Here is a 23387-nt window from a genome sequence, read left to right as displayed (position 1 = left end):
ATCATTTGGCCCAAAACAATCATACTTCACCACCATCTCGGTGATTGTGGTAACCAATCCGCGAAAGGATAAGGCGTCCCGTAAAAACCTCTTTCCCTTTGAGAATGTTTCAAAACAAGCATTTTATGTACAGGCATTGGTCCTATGGACCACTGCCTGTTCAAATAAAATAACAATGAAACATATAAATATTTTTTTTAAACGATCCCGTTTTCCTTCAATAAATAATATTAAGAACTACTTCTCCTGTTCCACAGTTTCAAGCTTGTACTTTCCGGCCCAACTGAGCATGATGCTCACACTCTTTCATGAGGTACTGATATATTTTCATTCCGACTCTCACAAACAGGTGGGGATATAGCTCAGTGGTAGAGCATTTGACTGCAGATCAAGAGGTCCCTGGTTCAAATCCAGGTGTCCCCTTGGCCTGTTTTGGTTCTTGTGTTTGTAGCTGGGACTTTTCATAAAACCCCTTTGGATCATCATTGACAGAGTCAGTGTTCGCTTGGATCTTACACTTTAACAGCATTACAATGTCACTGCTCAAAACCTGAGAGTAAATGCATTTTTATACAGGGCTCGGTATTCCGTATGGGAAATGTCTGAAAAAGAATTGATTTATTTTGGAATCTGGCTCTTCCTTTCACAGCACCAAACAAAGGGAATGGACTATGAAAGCAATTGGCAACTTTGTTTTACAGTTTAGTGCTTCCTTCAATCGCACTACAGAAATTGCATAGAAAAGTGGGCAGCAATGCAGTCAATCTATTCCTCATTTAACCTGTGTCCTCAGTCTTACATGTATTCCACCTCTTCTCTGTGCATACAAAGTATGTGTTTGTTTGAAGCACTTCATTTTTGTGCAATGCATAATCTATTTACTTTCTACTAAAATACGCTGCCCACGTACAAGATGTACGAACCCTAGTTGCAGGTGCAAGCAGGCTGGTCTGAGAAACCAGGCCATTTGCGAACACAAAATAGCTTTTTCTGATGTATTAAATCGAAGGTACATGAAAGGGGTGTTTGGTTGTACCTTCAAATACCAAATTGTAGTGGTATGCAGAAATGTTTTTTCACCGTAATTTGGCCCAAAACAATCATACTTCACCACCATATCAGTGATTGTGGTAATCAATCCACAAAGATAAGTAGTCTCGTAAAAACCTCTTCCCCTTTGAGAATGTTTCAAAACAAACATTTTAATTACAGATATTGGTCCTATGGACCACTGCCTATTCAAATAAAATAACAATTAAACATATACATTTTGTTTTTTAAATGATCCTGTTTTCCTTTAATTAATAATATTAAGAACTACTTCTCCTTTTCCACAGTTTCAAGCTCGTACTTTGTGGCCCAACTGAGCTTGAGCCTCTCACTCTTTCATGATGTACTGATATATTGTCATTCTGATCTTTGAAAACAGTTGGGGATATAGCTCAGTGGTAGAGCATTTGACTGCAGATCAAGAGGTCCCTGGTTCAAATCCGGGTGTCCCCTAAACCTATTTTGGTTTTGGTGTTTGTAGCTGGGATCTTTCATAAAGTCCCTATGGATCACCATTGACAGAGTCAGTGTTCAGTTGGATCTTATACTTTATTAGCATTACAGTGTCACTGCTCAAAACCTGGGAATAAATGCATTTTTACACAGGGCGTGGGAACTTTCTGAAACATCATTGATTTATTTTGGAATCCGGCTCTTCCTTTCACAGCTTCAAGCAAAGAGAATCACTATGAAAACAATTGAAAACTTTGTTATACAGTTTGGTGCTTCCTTGTAGCGCACTACAGAAATGGCATAGTATACTCGGCAGCGCTGCAGTCAATCTATTTCTCATTTAACCTGTGTCCTCAGTCTTACATATATTCCTCCTCTCCTCTGTGCATACAAAATATGTGTTTGTTTAAAGCACTTCATTCTTGTGCAACGTAGAAACTATTTAATTTCTCCTTAAAACCTCTGCCTACGTGCAAAATGTATGAACCCTCGTTGCAGATGAAAAAAGGCTGGCTCGAAGACTCAGGCCATTTTCGAACACAAAATGGCCTTTTCTGATATATTAAATTGATGGTACTTGAAAGGGACGTTTGGGTGTACCTTCCAAATACCAAATTGCAGTGGTATGTAGAAGTGTTTTTCGTCCATCATTTGGCCCAAAACAATCATACTTCACCACCATCTTGGTGATTGTGGTAACCAATCCGCGAAAGGATAAGGCGTCCCGTAAAAACCTCTTCCCCTTTGAGAATGTTTAAAAACAAGCATTTTATGTACAGGCATTGGTCCTATGGACCACTGCCTGTTCAAATAAAATAACAATGAAACATATAAATATTTTTTTTAAACGATCCCGTTTTCCTTCAATAAATAATATTAAGAACTACTTCTCCTGTTCCACAGTTTCAAGCTTGTACTTTCCGGCCCAACTGAGCATGATGCTCACACTCTTTCATGAGGTGCTGATATATTTTCATTCCGACTCTCACAAACAGGTGGGGATATAGCTCAGTGGTAGAGCATTTGACTGTAGATCAAGAGGTCCCTGGTTCAAATCCAGGTGTCCCCTTGGCCTGTTTTGGTTCTTGTGTTTGTAGCTGGGACTTTTCATAAAACCCCTTTGGATCATCATTGACAGAGTCAGTGTTCGCTTGGATCTTACACTTTAATAGCATTACAATGTCACTGCTCAAAACCTGAGAGTAAATGCATTTTTATACAGGGCTCGGTATTTCGTATGGGAAATGTCTGAAAAAGCATTGATTTATTTTGGAATCTGGCTCTTCCTTTCACAGCACCAAACAAAGGGAATGGACTATGAAAGCAATTGACAACTTTGTTTTACAGTTTGGTGCTTTCTTCGATCGCACTACAGAAATTGCATAGAAAAGTGGGCAGAAATGCAGTCAATCTATTCCTCATTTAACCTGTGTCCTCAGTCTTACATGTATTCCACCTCTTCTCTGTGCATACAAAGTATGTGTTTGTTTGAAGCACTTCATTTTTGTGCAATGCATAATCTATTTACTTTCTACTAAAAAACGCTGCCCACGTACAAGATGTATGAACCCTAGTTGCAGGTGCAAGCAGGCTGGTCTGAGAAACCAGGCCATTTGCGAACACAAAATTGCTTTTTCTGATGTATTAAATCGAAGGTACATGAAATGGGTGTTTGGTTGTACCTTCAAATACCAAATTGTAGTGGTATGTAGAAATGTTTTTTCACCGTAATTTGGCCCAAAACAATCATACTTCACCACCATATCAGTGATTGTGGTAATCATTCCACAAAGATAAGTAGTCTCGTAAAAACCTGTTCCTCTTTGAGAATGTTTCAAAACAAACATTTTAATTACAGATATTGGTCCTATGGACCACTGCCTATTCAAATAAAATAACAATTAAACATATACATTTTGTTTTTTAAATGATCCTGTTTTCCTTTAATTAATAATATTAAGAACTACTTCTCCTTTTCCACAGTTTCAAGCTCGTACTTTGTGGCCCAACTGAGCTTGAGCCTCTCACTCTTTCATGATGTACTGTTATATTGTCATTCTGATCTTTGAAAACAGTTGGGGATATAGCTCAGTGGTAGAGCATTTGACTGCAGATCAAGAGGTCCCTGGTTCAAATCCGTGTGTCCCCTAAACCTATTTTGGTTCTGGTGTTTGTAGCTAGGATCTTTCATAAAGTCCCTTTGGATGACCATTGACAGAGTCAGTGTTCAGTTGGATCTTATACTTTATTAGCATTACAGTGTCACTGCTCAAAACCTGGGAATAAATGCATTTTTACACAGGGCGTGGGAACTTTCTGAAACATCATTGATTTATTTTGGAATCCGGCTCTTCCTTTCACAGCTTCAAGCAAAGAGAATCACTATGAAAACAATTGAAAACTTTGTTATACAGTTTGGTGCTTCCTTGTAGCGCACTAAAGAAATGGCATAGTATACTCGGCAGCACTGCAGTCAATCTATTTCTCATTTAACCTGTGTCCTCAGTCTTACATATATTCCTCCTCTCCTCTGTGCATACAAAATATGTGTTTGTTTAAAGCATTCATTCTTGTGCAACGTAGAAACTATTTAATTTCTCCTTAAAACCTCTGCCTACGTGCAAGATGTATGAACCCTCGTTGCAGATGAAAAAAGGCTGGCTCGAAGACTCAGGCCATTTTCGAACACAAAATGGCCTTTTCTGATATATTAAATTGATGGTACTTGAAAGGGACGTTTGGGTGTACCTTCCAAATACCAAATTGCAGTGGTATGTAGAAATGTTTTTCGTCCATCATTTGGCCCAAAACAATCATACTTCACCACCATCTCGGTGATTGTGGTAACCAATCCGCGAAAGGATAAGGCGTCCCGTAAAAACCTCTTTCCCTTTGAGAATGTTTCAAAACAAGCATTTTATGTACAGGCATTGGTCCTATGGACCACTGCCTGTTCAAATAAAATAACAATGAAACATATAAATATTTTTTTTAAACGATCCCGTTTTCCTTCAATAAATAATATTAAGAACTACTTCTCCTGTTCCACAGTTTCAAGCTTGTACTTTCCGGCCCAACTGAGCATGATGCTCACACTCTTTCATGAGGTACTGATATATTTTCATTCCGACTCTCACAAACAGGTGGGGATATAGCTCAGTGGTAGAGCATTTGACTGCAGATCAAGAGGTCCCTGGTTCAAATCCAGGTGTCCCCTTGGCCTGTTTTGGTTCTTGTGTTTGTAGCTGGGACTTTTCATAAAACCCCTTTGGATCATCATTGACAGAGTCAGTGTTCGCTTGGATCTTACACTTTAACAGCATTACAATGTCACTGCTCAAAACCTGAGAGTAAATGCATTTTTATACAGGGCTCGGTATTCCGTATGGGAAATGTCTGAAAAAGAATTGATTTATTTTGGAATCTGGCTCTTCCTTTCACAGCACCAAACAAAGGGAATGGACTATGAAAGCAATTGGCAACTTTGTTTTACAGTTTAGTGCTTCCTTCAATCGCACTACAGAAATTGCATAGAAAAGTGGGCAGCAATGCAGTCAATCTATTCCTCATTTAACCTGTGTCCTCAGTCTTACATGTATTCCACCTCTTCTCTGTGCATACAAAGTATGTGTTTGTTTGAAGCACTTCATTTTTGTGCAATGCATAATCTATTTACTTTCTACTAAAATACGCTGCCCACGTACAAGATGTACGAACCCTAGTTGCAGGTGCAAGCAGGCTGGTCTGAGAAACCAGGCCATTTGCGAACACAAAATAGCTTTTTCTGATGTATTAAATCGAAGGTACATGAAAGGGGTGTTTGGTTGTACCTTCAAATACCAAATTGTAGTGGTATGCAGAAATGTTTTTTCACCGTAATTTGGCCCAAAACAATCATACTTCACCACCATATCAGTGATTGTGGTAATCAATCCACAAAGATAAGTAGTCTCGTAAAAACCTCTTCCCCTTTGAGAATGTTTCAAAACAAACATTTTAATTAGAGATATTGGTCCTATGGACCACTGCCTATTCAAATAAAATAACAATTAAACATATACATTTTGTTTTTTAAATGATCCTGTTTTCCTTTAATTAATAATATTAAGAACTACTTCTCCTTTTCCACAGTTTCAAGCTCGTACTTTGTGGCCCAACTGAGCTTGAGCCTCTCACTCTTTCATGATGTACTGATATATTGTCATTCTGATCTTTGAAAACAGTTGGGGATATAGCTCAGTGGTAGAGCATTTGACTGCAGATCAAGAGGTCCCTGGTTCAAATCCGGGTGTCCCCTAAACCTATTTTGGTTTTGGTGTTTGTAGCTGGGATCTTTCATAAAGTCCCTATGGATCACCATTGACAGAGTCAGTGTTCAGTTGGATCTTATACTTTATTAGCATTACAGTGTCACTGCTCAAAACCTGGGAATAAATGCATTTTTACACAGGGCGTGGGAACTTTCTGAAAAATCATTGATTTATTTTGGAATCCGGCTCTTCCTTTCACAGCTTCAAGCAAAGAGAATCACTATGAAAACAATTGAAAACTTTGTTATACAGTTTGGTGCTTCCTTGTAGCGCACTAAAGAAATGGCATAGTATACTCGGCAGCGCTGCAGTCAATCTATTTCTCATTTAACCTGTGTCCTCAGTCTTACATATATTCCTCCTCTCCTCTGTGCATACAAAATATGTGTTTGTTTAAAGCACTTCATTCTTGTGCAACGTAGAAACTATTTAATTTCTCCTTAAAACCTCTGCCTACGTGCAAAATGTATGAACCCTCGTTGCAGATGAAAAAAGGCTGGCTCGAAGACTCAGGCCATTTTCGAACACAAAATGGCCTTTTCTGATATATTAAATTGATGGTACTTGAAAGGGACGTTTGGGTGTACCTTCCAAATACCAAATTGCAGTGGTATGTAGAAGTGTTTTTCGTCCATCATTTGGCCCAAAACAATCATACTTCACCACCATCTTGGTGATTGTGGTAACCAATCCGCGAAAGGATAAGGCGTCCCGTAAAAACCTCTTCCCCTTTGAGAATGTTTCAAAACAAGCATTTTATGTACAGGCATTGGTCCTATGGACCACTGCCTGTTCAAATAAAATAACAATGAAACATATAAATATTTTTTTTAAACGATCCCGTTTTCCTTCAATAAATAATATTAAGAACTACTTCTCCTGTTCCACAGTTTCAAGCTTGTACTTTCCGTCCCAACTGAGCATGATGCTCACACTCTTTCATGAGGTGCTGATATATTTTCATTCCGACTCTCACACACAGGTGGGGATATAGCTCAGTGGTAGAGCATTTGACTGTAGATCAAGAGGTCCCTGGTTCAAATCCAGGTGTCCCCTTGGCCTGTTTTGGTTCTTGTGTTTGTAGCTGGGACTTTTCATAAAACCCCTTTGGATCATCATTGACAGAGTCAGTGTTCGCTTGGATCTTACACTTTAATAGCATTACAATGTCACTGCTCAAAACCTGAGAGTAAATGCATTTTTATACAGGGCTCGGTATTTCGTATGGGAAATGTCTGAAAAAGCATTGATTTATTTTGGAATCTGGCTCTTCCTTTCACAGCACCAAACAAAGGGAATGGACTATGAAAGCAATTGACAACTTTGTTTTACAGTTTGGTGCTTTCTTTGATCGCACTACAGAAATTGCATAGAAAAGTGGGCAGAAATGCAGTCAATCTATTCCTCATTTAACCTGTGTCCTCAGTCTTACATGTATTCCACCTCTTCTCTGTGCATACAAAGTATGTGTTTGTTTGAAGCACTTCATTTTTGTGCAATGCATAATCTATTTACTTTCTACTAAAAAACGCTGCCCACGTACAAGATGTATGAACCCTAGTTGCAGGTGCAAGCAGGCTGGTCTGAGAAACCAGGCCATTTGCGAACACAAAATTGCTTTTTCTGATGTATTAAATCGAAGGTACATGAAATGGGTGTTTGATTGTACCTTCAAATACCAAATTGTAGTGGTATGTAGAAATGTTTTTTCACCGTAATTTGGCCCAAAACAATCATACTTCACCACCATATCAGTGATTGTGGTAATCATTCCACAAAGATAAGTAGTCTCGTAAAAACCTGTTCCTCTTTGAGAATGTTTCAAAACAAACATTTTAATTACAGATATTGGTCCTATGGACCACTGCCTATTCAAATAAAATAACAATTAAACATATACATTTTGTTTTTTAAATGATCCTGTTTTCCTTTAATTAATAATATTAAGAACTACTTCTCCTTTTCCACAGTTTCAAGCTCGTACTTTGTGGCCCAACTGAGCTTGAGCCTCTCACTCTTTCATGATGTACTGTTATATTGTCATTCTGATCTTTGAAAACAGTTGGGGATATAGCTCAGTGGTAGAGCATTTGACTGCAGATCAAGAGGTCCCTGGTTCAAATCCGTGTGTCCCCTAAACCTATTTTGGTTCTGGTGTTTGTAGCTAGGATCTTTCATAAAGTCCCTTTGGATGACCATTGACAGAGTCAGTGTTCAGTTGGATCTTATACTTTATTAGCATTACAGTGTCACTGCTCAAAACCTGGGAATAAATGCATTTTTACACAGGGCGTGGGAACTTTCTGAAACATCATTGATTTATTTTGGAATCCGGCTCTTCCTTTCACAGCTTCAAGCAAAGAGAATCACTATGAAAACAATTGAAAACTTTGTTATACAGTTTGGTGCTTCCTTGTAGCGCACTAAAGAAATGGCATAGTATACTCGGCAGCGCTGCAGTCAATCTATTTCTCATTTAACATGTGTCCTCAGTCTTACATATATTCCTCCTCTCCTCTGTGCATACAAAATATGTGTTTGTTTAAAGCACTTCATTCTTGTGCAACGTAGAAACTATTTAATTTCTCCTTAAAACCTCTGCCTTCGTGCAAAATGTATGAACCCTCGTTGCAGATGAAAAAAGGCTGGCTCGAAGACTCAGGCCATTTTCGAACACAAAATGCCCTTTTCTGATATATTAAATTGATGGTACTTGAAAGGGACGTTTGGGTGTACCTTCCAAATACCAAATTGCAGTGGTATGTAGAAATGTTTTTCGTCCATCATTTGGCCCAAAACAATCATACTTCACCACCATCTCGGTGATTGTGGTAACCAATCCGCGAAAGGATAAGGCGTCCCGTAAAAACCTCTTCCCCTTTGAGAATGTTTCAAAACAAGCATTTTATGTACAGGCATTGGTCCTATGGACCACTGCCTGTTCAAATAAAATAACAATGAAACATATAAATATTTTTTTTAAACGATCCCGTTTTCCTTCAATAAATAATATTAAGAACTACTTCTCCTGTTCCACAGTTTCAAGCTTGTACTTTCCGGCCCAACTGAGCATGATGCTCACACTCTTTCATGAGGTACTGATATATTTTCATTCCGACTCTCACAAACAGGTGGGGATATAGCTCAGTGGTAGAATATTTGATTGCAGATCAAGAGGTCCCTGGTTCAAATCCAGGTGTCCCCTTGGCCTGTTTTGGTTCTTGTGTTTGAAGCTGGGACTTTTCATAAAACCCCTTTGGATCATCATTGACAGAGTCAGTGTTCGCTTGGATCTTACACTTTAACAGCATTACAATGTCACTGCTCAAAACCTGAGAGTAAATGCATTTTTATACAGGGCTCGGTATTCCGTATGGGAAATGTCTGAAAAAGCATTGATTTATTTTGGAATCTGGCTCTTCCTTTCACAGCACCAAACAAAGGGAATGGACTATGAAAGCAATTGGCAACTTTGTTTTACAGTTTAGTGCTTCCTTCAATCGCACTACAGAAATTGCATAGAAAAGTGGGCAGCAATGCAGTCAATCTATTCCTCATTTAACCTGTGTCCTCAGTCTTACATGTATTCCACCTCTTCTCTGTGCATACAAAGTATGTGTTTGTTTGAAGCACTTCATTTTTGTGCAATGCATAATCTATTTACTTTCTACTAAAATACGCTGCCCACGTACAAGATGTACGAACCCTAGTTGCAGGTGCAAGCAGGCTGGTCTGAGAAACCAGGCCATTTGCGAACACAAAATAGCTTTTTCTGATGTATTAAATCGAAGGTACATGAAAGGGGTGTTTGGTTGTACCTTCAAATACCAAATTGTAGTGGTATGCAGAAATGTTTTTTCACCGTAATTTGGCCCAAAACAATCATACTTCACCACCATATCAGTGATTGTGGTAATCATTCCACAAAGATAAGTAGTCTCGTAAAAACCTCTTCCCCTTTGAGAATGTTTCAAAACAAACATTTTAATTAGAGATATTGGTCCTATGGACCACTGCCTATTCAAATAAAATAACAATTAAACATATACATTTTGTTTTTTAAATGATCCTGTTTTCCTTTAATTAATAATATTAAGAACTACTTCTCCTTTTCCACAGTTTCAAGCTCGTACTTTGTGGCCCAACTGAGCTTGAGCCTCTCACTCTTTCATGATGTACTGATATATTGTCATTCTGATCTTTGAAAACAGTTGGGGATATAGCTCAGTGGTAGAGCATTTGACTGCAGATCAAGAGGTCCCTGGTTCAAATCCGGGTGTCCCGTAAACCTATTTTGGTTTTGGTGTTTGTAGCTGGGATCTTTCATAAAGTCCCTATGGATCACCATTGACAGAGTCAGTGTTCAGTTGGATCTTATACTTTATTAGCATTACAGTGTCACTGCTCAAAACCTGGGAATAAATGCATTTTTACACAGGGCGTGGGAACTTTCTGAAACATCATTGATTTATTTTGGAATCCGGCTCTTCCTTTCACAGCTTCAAACAAAGAGAATGACTATGAAAACAATTGAAAACTTTGTTATACAGTTTGGTGCTTCCTTGTAGCGCACTAAAGAAATGGCATAGTATACTCGGCAGCGCTGCAGTCAATCTATTTCTCATTTAACCTGTGTCCTCAGTCTTACATATATTCCTCCTCTCCTCTGTGCATACAAAATATGTGTTTGTTTAAAGCATTCATTCTTGTGCAACGTAGAAACTATTTAATTTCTCCTTAAAACCTCTGCCTTCGTGCAAAATGTATGAACCCTCGTTGCAGATGAAAAAAGGCTGGCTCGAAGACTCAGGCCATTTTCGAACACAAAATGGCCTTTTCTGATATATTAAATTGATGGTACTTGAAAGGGACGTTTGGGTGTACCTTCCAAATACCAAATTGCAGTGGTATGTAGAAATGTTTTTCGTCCATCATTTGGCCCAAAACAATCATACTTCACCACCATCTCGGTGATTGTGGTAACCAATCCGCGAAAGGATAAGGCGTCCCGTAAAAACCTCTTCCCCTTTGAGAATGTTTCAAAACAAGCATTTTATGTACAGGCATTGGTCCTATGGACCACTGCCTGTTCAAATAAAATAACAATGAAACATATAAATATTTTTTTTAAACGATCCCGTTTTCCTTCAATAAATAATATTAAGAACTACTTCTCCTGTTCCACAGTTTCAAGCTTGTACTTTCCGGCCCAACTGAGCATGATGCTCACACTCTTTCATGAGGTACTGATATATTTTCATTCCGACTCTCACAAACAGGTGGGGATATAGCTCAGTGGTAGAGCATTTGACTGCAGATCAAGAGGTCCCTGGTTCAAATCCAGGTGTCCCCTTGGCCTGTTTTGGTTCTTGTGTTTGTAGCTGGGACTTTTCATAAAACTCCTTTGGATCATCATTGACAGAGTCAGTGTTCGCTTGGATCTTACACTTTAATAGCATTACAATGTCACTGCTCAAAACCTGAGAGTAAATGCATTTTTATACAGGGCTCGGTATTTCGTATGGGAAATGTCTGAAAAAGCATTGATTTATTTTGGAATCTGGCTCTTCCTTTCACAGCACCAAACAAAGGGAATGGACTATGAAAGCAATTGACAACTTTGTTTTACAGTTTGGTGCTTCCTTCGATCGCACTACAGAAATTGCATAGAAAAGTGGGCAGAAATGCAGTCAATCTATTCCTCATTTAACCTGTGTCCTCAGTCTTACATGTATTCCACCTCTTCTCTGTGCATACAAAGTATGTGTTTGTTTGAAGCACTTCATTTTTGTGCAATGCATAATCTATTTACTTTCTACTAAAAAACGCTGCCCACGTACAAGATGTATGAACCCTAGTTGCAGGTGCAAGCAGGCTGGTCTGAGAAACCAGGCCATTTGCGAACACAAAATTGCTTTTTCTGATGTATTAAATCGAAGGTACATGAAATGGGTGTTTGGTTGTACCTTCAAATACCAAATTGTAGTGGTATGTAGAAATGTTTTTTCACCGTAATTTGGCCCAAAACAATCATACTTCACCACCATATCAGTAATTGTGGTAATCATTCCACAAAGATAAGTAGTCTCGTAAAAACCTGTTCCTCTTTGAGAATGTTTCAAAACAAACATTTTAATTACAGATATTGGTCCTATGGACCACTGCCTATTCAAATAAAATAACAATTAAACATATACATTTTGTTTTTTAAATGATCCTGTTTTCCTTTAATTAATAATATTAAGAACTACTTCTCCTTTTCCACAGTTTCAAGCTCGTACTTTGTGGCCCAACTGAGCTTGAGCCTCTCACTCTTTCATGATGTACTGTTATATTGTCATTCTGATCTTTGAAAACAGTTGGGGATATAGCTCAGTGGTAGAGCATTTGACTGCAGATCAAGAGGTCCCTGGTTCAAATCCGGGTGTCCCCTAAACCTATTTTGGTTTTGGTGTTTGTAGCTGGGATCTTTCATAAAGTCCCTATGGATCACCATTGACAGAGTCAGTGTTCAGTTGGATCTTATACTTTATTAGCATTACAGTGTCACTGCTCAAAACCTGGGAATAAATGCATTTTTACACAGGGCGTGGGAACTTTCTGAAACATCATTGATTTATTTTGGAATCCGGCTCTTCCTTTCACAGCTTCAAGCAAAGAGAATCACTATGAAAACAATTGAAAACTTTGTTATACAGTTTGGTGCTTCCTTGTAGCGCACTAAAGAAATGGCATAGTATACTCGGCAGCGCTGCAGTCAATCTATTTCTCATTTAACCTGTGTCCTCAGTCTTACATATATTCCTCCTCTCCTCTGTGCATACAAAATATGTGTTTGTTTAAAGCATTCATTCTTGTGCAACGTAGAAACTATTTAATTTCTCCTTAAAACCTCTGCCTACGTGCAAAATGTATGAACCCTCGTTGCAGATGAAAAAAGGCTGGCTCGAAGACTCAGGCCATTTTCGAACACAAAATGGCCTTTTCTGATATATTAAATTGATGGTACTTGAAAGGGACGTTTGGGTGTACCTTCCAAATACCAAATTGCAGTGGTATGTAGAAATGTTTTTCGTCCATCATTTGGCCCAAAACAATCATACTTCACCACCATCTCGGTGATTGTGGTAACCAATCCGCGAAAGGATAAGGCGTCCCGTAAAAACCTCTTCCCCTTTGAGAATGTTTCAAAACAAGCATTTTATGTACAGGCATTGGTCCTATGGACCACTGCCTGTTCAAATAAAATAACAATGAAACATATAAATATTTTTTTTGAACGATCCCGTTTTCCTTCAATAAATAATATTAAGAACTACTTCTCCTGTTCCACAGTTTCAAGCTTGTACTTTCCGGCCCAACTGAGCATGATGCTCACACTCTTTCATGAGGTACTGATATATTTTCATTCCGACTCTCACAAATAGGTGGGGATATAGCTCAGTGGTAGAGCATTTGACTGCAGATCAAGAGGTCCCTGGTTCAAATCCAGGTGTCCCCTTGGCCTGTTTTGGTTCTTGTGTTTGTAGCTGGGACTTTTCTTAAAACTCCTTTGGATCATCATTGACAGAGTCAGTGTTCGCTTGGATCTTACACTTTAACAGCATTACAATGTCACTGCTCAAAACCTGAGAGTAAATGCATTTTTATACAGGGCTCGGTATTCCGTATGGGAAATGTCTGAAAAAGCATTGATTTATTTTGGAATCTGGCTCTTCCTTTCACAGCACCAAACAAAGGGAATGGACTATGAAAGCAATTGGCAACTTTGTTTTACAGTTTAGTGCTTCCTTCAATCGCACTACAGAAATTGCATAGAAAAGTGGGCAGCAATGCAGTCAATCTATTCCTCATTTAACCTGTGTCCTCAGTCTTACATGTATTCCACCTCTTCTCTGTGCATACAAAGTATGTGTTTGTTTGAAGCACTTAATTTTTGTGCAATGCATAATCTATTTACTTTCTACTAAAATACGCTGCCCACGTACAAGATGTACGAACCCTAGTTGCAGGTGCAAGCAGGCTGGTCTGAGAAACCAGGCCATTTGCGAACACAAAATAGCTTTTTCTGATGTATTAAATCGAAGGTACATGAAAGGGGTGTTTGGTTGTACCTTCAAATACCAAATTGTAGTGGTATGCAGAAATGTTTTTTCACCGTAATTTGGCCCAAAACAATCATACTTCACCACCATATCAGTGATTGTGGTAATCAATCCACAAAGATAAGTAGTCTCGTAAAAACCTCTTCCCCTTTGAGAATGTTTCAAAACAAACATTTTAATTACAGATATTGGTCCTATGGACCACTGCCTATTCAAATAAAATAACAATTAAACATATACATTTTGTTTTTTAAATGATCCTGTTTTCCTTTAATTAATAATATTAAGAACTACTTCTCCTTTTCCACAGTTTCAAGCTCGTACTTTGTGGCCCAACTGAGCTTGAGCCTCTCACTCTTTCATGATGTACTGATATATTGTCATTCTGATCTTTGAAAACAGTTGGGGATATAGCTCAGTGGTAGAGCATTTGACTGCAGATCAAGAGGTCCCTGGTTCAAATCCGGGTGTCCCCTAAACCTACTTTGGTTTTGGTGCTTGTAGCTGGGATCTTTCATAAAGTCCCTATGGATCACCATTGACAGAGTCAGTGTTCAGTTGGATCTTATACTTTATTAGCATTACAGTGTCACTGCTCAAAACCTGGGAATAAATGCATTTTTACACAGGGCGTGGGAACTTTCTGAAACATCATTGATTTATTTTGGAATCCGGCTCATCCTTTCACAGCTTCAAGCAAAGAGAATGACTATGAAAACAATTGAAAACGTTGTTATACAGTTTGGTGCTTCCTTGTAGCGCACTAAAGAAATGGCATAGTATACTCGGCAGCGCTGCAGTCAATCTATTTCTCATTTAACCTGTGTCCTCAGTCTTACATATATTCCTCCTCTCCTCTGTGCATACAAAATATGTGTTTGTTTAAAGCACTTCATTCTTGTGCAACGTAGAAACTATTTAATTTCTCCTTAAAACCTCTGCCTACGTGCAAAATGTATGAACCCTCGTTGCAGATGAAAAAAGGCTGGCTCGAAGACTCAGGCCATTTTCAAACACAAAATGGCCTTTTCTGATATATTAAATTGATGGTACTTGAAAGGGACGTTTGGGTGTACCTTCCAAATACCAAATTGCAGTGGTATGTAGAAATGTTTTTGGTCCATCATTTGGCCCAAAACAATCATACTTCACCACCATCTCGGTGATTGTGGTAACCAATCCGCGAAAGGATAAGGCGTCCCGTAAAAACCTCTTCCCCTTTGAGAATGTTTCAAAACAAGCATTTTATGTACAGGCATTGGTCCTATGGACCACTGCCTGTTCAAATAAAATAACAATGAAACATATAAATATTTTTTTTAAACGATCCCGTTTTCCTTCAATAAATAATATTAAGAACTACTTCTCCTGTTCCACAGTTTCAAGCTTGTACTTTCCGGCCCAACTGAGCATGATGCTCACACTCTTTCATGAGGTACTGATATATTTTCATTCCGACTCTCACAAACAGGTGGGGATATAGCTCAGTGGTAAAGCATTTGACTGCAGATCAAGATGTCCCTGGTTCAAATCCAGGTATCCCCTTGGCCTGTTTTGGTTCTTGTGTTTGTAGCTGGGACTTTTCATAAAACCCCTTTGGATCATCATTGACAGAGTCAGTGTTCGCTTGCATCTTACACTTTAATAGCATTACAATGTCACTGCTCAAAACCTGAGAGTAAATGCATTTTTATACAGGGCTCGGTATTTCGTATGGGAAATGTCTGAAAAAGCATTGATTTATTTTGGAATCTGGCTCTTCCTTTCACAGCACCAAACAAAGGGAATGGACTATGAAAGCAATTGACAACTTTGTTTTACAGTTTGGTGCTTCCTTCGATCGCACTACAGAAATTGCATAGAAAAGTGGGCAGAAATGCAGTCAATCTATTCCTCATTTAACCTGTGTCCTCAGTCTTACATGTATTCCACCTCTTCTCTGTGCATACAAAGTATGTGTTTGTTTGAAGCACTTCATTTTTGTGCAATGCATAATCTATTTACTTTCTACAAAAAAACGCTGCCCACGTACAAGATGTATGAACCCTAGTTGCAGGTGCAAGCAGGCTGGTCTGAGAAACCAGGCCATTTGCGAACACAAAATTGCTTTTTCTGATGTATTAAATCGAAGGTACATGAAATGGGTGTTTGGTTGTACCTTCAAATACCAAATTGTAGTGGTATGTAGAAATGTTTTTTCACCGTAATTTGGCCCAAAACAATCATACTTCACCACCATATCAGTAATTGTGGTAATCATTCCACAAAGATAAGTAGTCTCGTAAAAACCTGTTTCTCTTTGAGAATGTTTCAAAACAAACATTTTAATTACAGATATTGGTCCTATGGACCACTGCCTATTCAAATAAAATAACAATTAAACATATACATTTTGTTTTTTAAATGATCCTGTTTTCCTTTAATTAATAATATTAAGAACTACTTCTCCTTTTCCACAGTTTCAAGCTCGTACTTTGTGGCCCAACTGAGCTTGAGCCTCTCACTCTTTCATGATGTACTGTTATATTGTCATTCTGATCTTTGAAAACAGTTGGGGATATAGCTCAGTGGTAGAGCATTTGACTGCAGATCAAGAGGTCCCTGGTTCAAATCCGGGTGTCCCCTAAACCTATTTTGGTTTTGGTGTTTGTAGCTGGGATCTTTCATAAAGTCCCTATGGATCACCATTGACAGAGTCAGTGTTCAGTTGGATCTTATACTTTATTAGCATTACAGTGTCACTGCTCAAAACCTGGGAATAAATGCATTTTTACACAGGGCGTGGGAACTTTCTGAAACATCATTGATTTATTTTGGAATCCGGCTCTTCCTTTCACAGCTTCAAGCAAAGAGAATCACTATGAAAACAATTGAAAACTTTGTTATACAGTTTGGTGCTTCCTTGTAGCGCACTAAAGAAATGGCATAGTATACTCGGCAGCGCTGCAGTCAATCTATTTCTCATTTAACCTGTGTCCTCAGTCTTACATATATTCCTCCTCTCCACTGTGCATACAAAATATGTGTTTGTTTAAAGCATTCATTCTTGTGCAACGTAGAAACTATTTAATTTCTCCTTAAAACCTCTGCCTACGTGCAAAATGTATGAACCCTCGTTGCAGATGAAAAAAGGCTGGCTCGAAGACTCAGGCCATTTTCGAACACAAAATGGCCTTTTCTGATATATTAAATTGATGGTACTTGAAAGGGACGTTTGGGTGTACCTTCCAAATACCAAATTGCAGTGGTATGTAGAAATGTTTTTCGTCCATCATTTGGCCCAAAACAATCATACTTCACCACCATCTCGGTGATTGTGGTAACCAATCCGCGAAAGGATAAGGCGTCCCGTAAAAACCTCTTCCCCTTTGAGAATGTTTCAAAACAAGCATTTTATGTACAGGCATTGGTCCTATGGACCACTGCCTGTTCAAATAAAATAACAATGAAACATATAAATATTTTTTTTAAACGATCCCGTTTTCCTTCAATAAATAATATTAAGAACTACTTCTCCTGTTCCACAGTTTCAAGCTTGTACTTTCCGGCCCAACTGAGCATGATGCTCACACTCTTTCATGAGGTACTGATATATTTTCATTCCGACTCTCACAAACAGGTGGGGATATAGCTCAGTGGTAGAGCATTTGACTGCAGATCAAGAGGTCCCTGGTTCAAATCCAGGTGTCCCCTTGGCCTGTTTTGGTTCTTGTGTTTGTAGCTGGGACTTTTCATAAAACTCCTTTGGATCATCATTGACAGAGTCAGTGTTCGCTTGGATCTTACACTTTAACAGCATTACAATGTCACTGCTCAAAACCTGAGAGTAAATGCATTTTTATACAGGGCGCGGTATTTCGTATGGGAAATGTCTGAAAAAGCATTGATTTATTTTGGAATCTGGCTCTTCCTTTCACAGCACCAAACAAAGGGAATGGACTATGAAAGCAATTGACAACTTTGTTTTACAGTTTGGTGCTTCCTTCGATCGCACTACAGAAATTGCATAGAAAAGTGGGCAGAAATGCAGTCAATCTATTCCTCATTTAACCTGTGTCCTCAGTCTTACATGTATTCCACCACTTCTCTGTGCATACAAAGTATGTGTTTGTTTGAAGCACTTCATTTTTGTGCAATGCATAATCTATTTACTTTCTACTAAAAAACGCTGCCCACGTACAAGATGTATGAACCCTAGTTGCAGGTGCAAGCAGGCTGGTCTGAGAAACCAGGCCATTTGCGAACACAAAATTGCTTTTTCTGATGTATTAAATCGAAGGTACATGAAATGGGTGTTTGGTTGTACCTTCAAATACCAAATTGTAGTGGTATGTAGAAATGTTTTTTCACCGTAATTTGGCCCAAAACAATCATACTTCACCACCATATCAGTGATTGTGGTAATCATTCCACAAAGATAAGTAGTCTCGTAAAAACCTGTTCCTCTTTGAGAATGTTTCAAAACAAACATTTTAATTACAGATATTGGTCCTATGGACCACTGCCTATTCAAATAAAATAACAATTAAACATATACATTTTGTTTCTTAAATGATCCTGTTTTCCTTTAATTAATAATATTAAGAACTACTTCTCCTTTTCCACAGTTTCAAGCTCGTACTTTGTGGCCCAACTGAGCTTGAGCCTCTCACTCTTTCATGATGTACTGTTATATTGTCATTCTGATCTTTGAAAACAGTTGGGGATATAGCTCAGTGGTAGAGCATTTGACTGCAGATCAAGAGGTCCCTGGTTCAAATCCGGGTGTCCCCTAAACCTATTTTGGTTCTGGTGTTTGTAGCTAGCATCTTTCATAAAGTCCCTTTGGATCACCATTGACAGAGTCAGTGTTCAGTTGGATCTTATACTTTATTAGCATTACAGTGTCACTGCTCAAAACCTGGGAATAAATGCATTTTTACATAGGGTGTGGGAACTTTCTGAAACATCATTGATTTATTTTGGAATCCGGCTCTTCCTTTCACAGCTTCAAACAAAGAGAATGACTATGAAAACAATTGAAAACTTTGTTATACAGTTTGGTGCTTCCTTGTAGCGCACTAAAGAAATGGCATAGTATGCTCGGCAGCGCTGCAGTCAATCTATTTCTCATTTAACATGTGTCCTCAGTCTTACATATATTCCTCCTCTCCTCTGTGCATACAAAATATGTGTTTGTTTAAAGCACTTCATTCTTGTGCAACGTAGAAACTATTTAATTTCTCCTTAAAACCTCTGCCTACGTGCAAAATGTATGAACCCTCGTTGCAGATGAAAAAAGGCTGGCTCGAAGACTCAGGCCATCTTCGAACACAAAATGGCCTTTTCTGATATATTAAATTGATGGTACTTGAAAGGGACGTTTGGGTGTACCTTCCAAATACCAAATTCCAGTGGTATGTAGAAATGTTTTTCGTCCATCATTTGGCCCAAAACAATCATACTTCACCACCATCTCGGTGATTGTGGTAACCAATCCGCGAAAGGATAAGGCGTCCCGTAAAAACCTCTTCCCCTTTGAGAATGTTTCAAAACAAGCATTTTATGTACAGGCATTGGTCCTATGGACCACTGCCTGTTCAAATAAAATAACAATGAAACATATAAATATTTTTTTTAAACGATCCCGTTTTCCTTCAATAAATGATATTAAGAACTACTTCTCCTGTTCCACAGTTTCAAGCTTGTACTTTCCGGCCCAACTGAGCATGATGCTCACACTCTTTCATGAGGTACTGATATATTTTCATTCCGACTCTCACAAACAGGTGGGGATATAGCTCAGTGGTAAAGCATTTGACTGCAGATCAAGAGGTCCCTGGTTCAAATCCAGGTGTCCCCTTGGCCTGTTTTGGTTCTTGTGTTTGTAGCTGGGACTTTTCATAAAACCCCTTTGGATCATCATTGACAGAGTCAGTGTTCGCTTGCATCTTACACTTTAATAGCATTACAATGTCACTGCTCAAAACCTGAGAGTAAATGCATTTTTATACAGGGCTCGGTATTTCGTATGGGAAATGTCTGAAAAAGCATTGATTTATTTTGGAATCTGGCTCTTCCTTTCACAGCACCAAACAAAGGGAATGGACTATGAAAGCAATTGACAACTTTGTTTTACAGTTTGGTGCTTCCTTCGATCGCACTACAGAAATTGCATAGAAAAGTGGGCAGAAATGCAGTCAATCTATTCCTCATTTAACCTGTGTCCTCAGTCTTACATGTATTCCACCTCTTCTCTGTGCATACAAAGTATGTGTTTGTTTGAAGCACTTCATTTTTGTGCAATGCATAATCTATTTACTTTCTACAAAAAAACGCTGCCCACGTACAAGATGTATGAACCCTAGTTGCAGGTGCAAGCAGGCTGGTCTGAGAAACCAGGCCATTTGCGAACACAAAATTGCTTTTTCTGATGTATTAAATCGAAGGTACATGAAATGGGTGTTTGGTTGTACCTTCAAATACCAAATTGTAGTGGTATGTAGAAATGTTTTTTCACCGTAATTTGGCCCAAAACAATCATACTACACCACCATATCAGTAATTGTGGTAATCATTCCACAAAGATAAGTAGTCTCGTAAAAACCTGTTCCTCTTTGAGAATGTTTCAAAACAAACATTTTAATTACAGATATTGGTCCTATGGACCACTGCCTATTCAAATAAAATAACAATTAAACATATACATTTTGTTTTTTAAATGATCCTGTTTTCCTTTAATTAATAATATTAAGAACTACTTCTCCTTTTCCACAGTTTCAAGCTCGTACTTTGTGGCCCAACTGAGCTTGAGCCTCTCACTCTTTCATGATGTACTGTTATATTGTCATTCTGATCTTTGAAAACAGTTGGGGATATAGCTCAGTGGTAGAGCATTTGACTGCAGATCAAGAGGTCCCTGGTTCAAATCCGGGTGTCCCCTAAACCTATTTTGGTTTTGGTGTTTGTAGCTGGGATCTTTCATAAAGTCCCTATGGATCACCATTGACAGAGTCAGTGTTCAGTTGGATCTTATACTTTATTAGCATTACAGTGTCACTGCTCAAAACCTGGGAATAAATGCATTTTTACACAGGGCGTGGGAACTTTCTGAAACATCATTGATTTATTTTGGAATCCGGCTCTTCCTTTCACAGCTTCAAGCAAAGAGAATCACTATGAAAACAATTGAAAACTTTGTTATACAGTTTGGTGCTTCCTTGTAGCGCACTAAAGAAATGGCATAGTATACTCGGCAGCGCTGCAGTCAATCTATTTCTCATTTAACCTGTGTCCTCAGTCTTACATATATTCCTCCTCTCCTCTGTGCATACAAAATATGTGTTTGTTTAAAGCATTCATTCTTGTGCAACGTAGAAACTATTTAATTTCTCCTTAAAACCTCTGCCTACGTGCAAAATGTATGAACCCTCGTTGCAGATGAAAAAAGGCTGGCTCGAAGACTCAGGCCATTTTCGAACACAAAATGGCCTTTTCTGATATATTAAATTGATGGTACTTGAAAGGGACGTTTGGGTGTACCTTCCAAATACCAAATTGCAGTGGTATGTAGAAATGTTTTTCGTCCATCATTTGGCCCAAAACAATCATACTTCACCACCATCTCGGTGATTGTGGTAACCAATCCGCGAAAGGATAAGGCGTCCCGTAAAAACCTCTTCCCCTTTGAGAATGTTTCAAAACAAGCATTTTATGTACAGGCATTGGTCCTATGGACCACTGCCTGTTCAAATAAAATAACAATGAAACATATAAATATTTTTTTTAAACGATCCCGTTTTCCTTCAATAAATAATATTAAGAACTACTTCTCCTGTTCCACAGTTTCAAGCTTGTACTTTCCGGCCCAACTGAGCATGATGCTCACACTCTTTCATGAGGTACTGATATATTTTCATTCCGACTCTCACAAACAGGTGGGGATATAGCTCAGTGGTAGAGCATTTGACTGCAGATCAAGAGGTCCCTGGTTCAAATCCAGGTGTCCCCTTGGCCTGTTTTGGTTCTAGTGTTTGTAGCTGGGACTTTTCATAAAACTCCTTTGGATCATCATTGACAGAGTCAGTGTTCGCTTGGATCTTACACTTTAACAGCATTACAATGTCACTGCTCAAAACCTGAGAGTAAATGCATTTTTATACAGGGCTCGGTATTCCGTATGGGAAATGTCTGAAAAAGCATTGATTTATTTTGTAATCTGGCTCTTCCTTTCACAGCACCAAACAAAGGGAATGGACTATGAAAGCAATTGGCAACTTTGTTTTACAGTTTAGTGCTTCCTTCAATCGCACTACAGAAATTGCATAGAAAAGTGGGCAGGAATGCAGTCAATCTATTCCTCATTTAACCTGTGTCCTCAGTCTTACATGTATTCCACCTCTTCTCTGTGCATACAAAGTATGTGTTTGTTTGAAGCACTTCATTTTTGTGCAATGCATAATCTATTTACTTTCTACTAAAATACGCTGCCCACGTACAAGATGTACGAACCCTAGTTGCAGGTGCAAGCAGGCTGGTCTGAGAAACCAGGCCATTTGCGAACACAAAATAGCTTTTTCTGATGTATTAAATCGAAAGTACATGAAAGGGGTGTTTGGTTGTACCTTCTAATACCAAATTGTAGTGGTATGCAGAAATGTTTTTTCACCGTAATTTGGCCCAAAACAATCATACTTCACCACCATATCAGTGATTGTGGTAATCAATCCACCAAGATAAGTAGTCTCGTAAAAACCTCTTCCCCTTTGAGAATGTTTCAAAACAAACATTTTAATTACAGATATTGGTCCTATGGACCACTGCCTATTCAAATAAAATAACAATTAAACATATACATTTTGTTTTTTAAATGATCCTGTTTTCCTTTAATTAATAATATTAAGAACTACTTCTCCTTTTCCACAGTTTCAAGCTCGTACTCTGTGGCCCAACTGAGCTTGAGCCTCTCACTCTTTCATGATGTACTGATATATTGTCATTCTGATCTTTGAAAACAGTTGGGGATATAGCTCAGTGGTAGAGCATTTGACTGCAGATCAAGAGGTCCCTGGTTCAAATCCGGGTGTCCCCTAAACCTATTTTGGTTTTGGTGTTTGTAGCTGGGATCTTTCATAAAGTCCCTATGGATCACCATTGACAGAGTCAGTGTTCAGTTGGATCTTATACTTTATTAGCATTACAGTGTCACTGCTCAAAACCTGGGAATAAATGCATTTTTACCCAGGGCGTGGGAACTTTCTGAAACATCATTGATTTATTTTGGAATCCGGCTCATCCTTTCACAGCTTCAAGCAAAGAGAATCACTATGAAAACAATTGAAAACTTTGTTATACAGTTTGGTGCTTCCTTGTAGCGCACTAAAGAAATGGCATAGTATAATCGGCAGCGCTGCAGTCAATCTATTTCTCATTTAACCTGTGTCCTCAGTCTTACATATATTCCTCCTCTCCTCTGTGCATACAAAATATG

At 38.5% G+C, this 23387-nt stretch overlaps 18 non-coding genes across 18 annotated transcripts; all 18 read left to right on the top strand.

Annotated features, from left to right (window-relative positions):
• The first annotated feature begins 351 nt into the window (after positions 1-351).
• On the top strand, positions 352-423 carry TRNAC-GCA (transfer RNA cysteine (anticodon GCA)). The gene has a single exon. It is a non-coding gene; the product is annotated as a tRNA-Cys (tRNA).
• A 1008-nt stretch (positions 424-1431) lies between these two features.
• TRNAC-GCA (transfer RNA cysteine (anticodon GCA)) lies at positions 1432-1503 on the top strand. Its single transcript has one exon. It is a non-coding gene; the product is annotated as a tRNA-Cys (tRNA).
• Positions 1504-2500: 997 nt separating this feature from the next.
• On the top strand, positions 2501-2572 carry TRNAY-GUA (transfer RNA tyrosine (anticodon GUA)). Its single transcript has one exon. It is a non-coding gene; the product is annotated as a tRNA-Tyr (tRNA).
• A 2076-nt stretch (positions 2573-4648) lies between these two features.
• On the top strand, positions 4649-4720 carry TRNAC-GCA (transfer RNA cysteine (anticodon GCA)). Its single transcript has one exon. It is a non-coding gene; the product is annotated as a tRNA-Cys (tRNA).
• A 1008-nt stretch (positions 4721-5728) lies between these two features.
• TRNAC-GCA (transfer RNA cysteine (anticodon GCA)) lies at positions 5729-5800 on the top strand. The gene has a single exon. It is a non-coding gene; the product is annotated as a tRNA-Cys (tRNA).
• Positions 5801-6797: 997 nt separating this feature from the next.
• TRNAY-GUA (transfer RNA tyrosine (anticodon GUA)) lies at positions 6798-6869 on the top strand. The gene has a single exon. It is a non-coding gene; the product is annotated as a tRNA-Tyr (tRNA).
• A 4225-nt stretch (positions 6870-11094) lies between these two features.
• Positions 11095-11166, top strand: TRNAC-GCA (transfer RNA cysteine (anticodon GCA)). The gene has a single exon. It is a non-coding gene; the product is annotated as a tRNA-Cys (tRNA).
• A 1008-nt stretch (positions 11167-12174) lies between these two features.
• Positions 12175-12246, top strand: TRNAC-GCA (transfer RNA cysteine (anticodon GCA)). The gene has a single exon. It is a non-coding gene; the product is annotated as a tRNA-Cys (tRNA).
• A 996-nt stretch (positions 12247-13242) lies between these two features.
• Positions 13243-13314, top strand: TRNAC-GCA (transfer RNA cysteine (anticodon GCA)). Its single transcript has one exon. It is a non-coding gene; the product is annotated as a tRNA-Cys (tRNA).
• Positions 13315-14322: 1008 nt separating this feature from the next.
• Positions 14323-14394, top strand: TRNAC-GCA (transfer RNA cysteine (anticodon GCA)). The gene has a single exon. It is a non-coding gene; the product is annotated as a tRNA-Cys (tRNA).
• A 997-nt stretch (positions 14395-15391) lies between these two features.
• Positions 15392-15463, top strand: TRNAC-GCA (transfer RNA cysteine (anticodon GCA)). Its single transcript has one exon. It is a non-coding gene; the product is annotated as a tRNA-Cys (tRNA).
• Positions 15464-16471: 1008 nt separating this feature from the next.
• On the top strand, positions 16472-16543 carry TRNAC-GCA (transfer RNA cysteine (anticodon GCA)). The gene has a single exon. It is a non-coding gene; the product is annotated as a tRNA-Cys (tRNA).
• A 996-nt stretch (positions 16544-17539) lies between these two features.
• Positions 17540-17611, top strand: TRNAC-GCA (transfer RNA cysteine (anticodon GCA)). The gene has a single exon. It is a non-coding gene; the product is annotated as a tRNA-Cys (tRNA).
• Positions 17612-18619: 1008 nt separating this feature from the next.
• TRNAC-GCA (transfer RNA cysteine (anticodon GCA)) lies at positions 18620-18691 on the top strand. Its single transcript has one exon. It is a non-coding gene; the product is annotated as a tRNA-Cys (tRNA).
• A 997-nt stretch (positions 18692-19688) lies between these two features.
• TRNAC-GCA (transfer RNA cysteine (anticodon GCA)) lies at positions 19689-19760 on the top strand. Its single transcript has one exon. It is a non-coding gene; the product is annotated as a tRNA-Cys (tRNA).
• A 1008-nt stretch (positions 19761-20768) lies between these two features.
• On the top strand, positions 20769-20840 carry TRNAC-GCA (transfer RNA cysteine (anticodon GCA)). Its single transcript has one exon. It is a non-coding gene; the product is annotated as a tRNA-Cys (tRNA).
• A 996-nt stretch (positions 20841-21836) lies between these two features.
• TRNAC-GCA (transfer RNA cysteine (anticodon GCA)) lies at positions 21837-21908 on the top strand. The gene has a single exon. It is a non-coding gene; the product is annotated as a tRNA-Cys (tRNA).
• Positions 21909-22916: 1008 nt separating this feature from the next.
• Positions 22917-22988, top strand: TRNAC-GCA (transfer RNA cysteine (anticodon GCA)). The gene has a single exon. It is a non-coding gene; the product is annotated as a tRNA-Cys (tRNA).
• Positions 22989-23387: the final 399 nt, after the last annotated feature.

This window comes from Triturus cristatus, chromosome 4_1 (assembly GCF_964204655.1).
Source record: "Triturus cristatus chromosome 4_1, aTriCri1.1, whole genome shotgun sequence".
NCBI classification, from domain to species: domain Eukaryota; kingdom Metazoa; phylum Chordata; class Amphibia; order Caudata; family Salamandridae; genus Triturus; species Triturus cristatus.
The sequence above is the reverse complement of the archived record's forward strand: the minus strand, read 5'-3'. Positions and strand labels throughout refer to the sequence as shown.